Genomic DNA, 556 nt, shown 5'->3' on the forward strand with positions numbered 1-556 from the left:
AAATTTAATAAATAAATAAATAAATAAATAAAATAAGACGTTTAAAGTCCAAATGCTCTTTGTCTGACCCATCCGCTGGAGTTTCCTCCAAAAAAATGAAGTGGCAGTTTCAAAAGTGAGTGGCTTAATGCAGGGGTGTCGAACTCATTTGTTATGAGGGCTGGATCTGGCATAAATGAGACCTTGTTGGGCCGGGCCATGCGTGTCATAAAATGTAATGCCAAGTAGCGGGCCAAACACCACCAGGGCCCTGCGGGACCTTATGCAATTCTGCAGGGCCTGCAAGGCAGAGATGTTCCACCAGGCCTTTGGTTGAGGACAGCGACGGCTTTCATCTCGGCTGGCACTTTCCTCTGTTTTCCATACTTATTTCGATCTCTCCCCCCTTGCCCGTGAAGCAGCCAGCAGTCTGTAATATGGGAACAATTAATTCATAAGTATTAGTGTTCGCCATCTGTTTTTTAAAATATATTCTAATATGATTTATTATTTTTATCTGGTCAATGTTTTTAATGTTACTGTCCATCACCCAGAGCCCTGCAGTAGCAGGCATGGT

The sequence above is a fragment of the Gekko japonicus genome, unplaced genomic scaffold, assembly GCF_001447785.1.
Source record: "Gekko japonicus isolate JY-2015 unplaced genomic scaffold, Gekko_japonicus_V1.1 scaffold1235, whole genome shotgun sequence".
NCBI classification, from domain to species: domain Eukaryota; kingdom Metazoa; phylum Chordata; class Lepidosauria; order Squamata; family Gekkonidae; genus Gekko; species Gekko japonicus.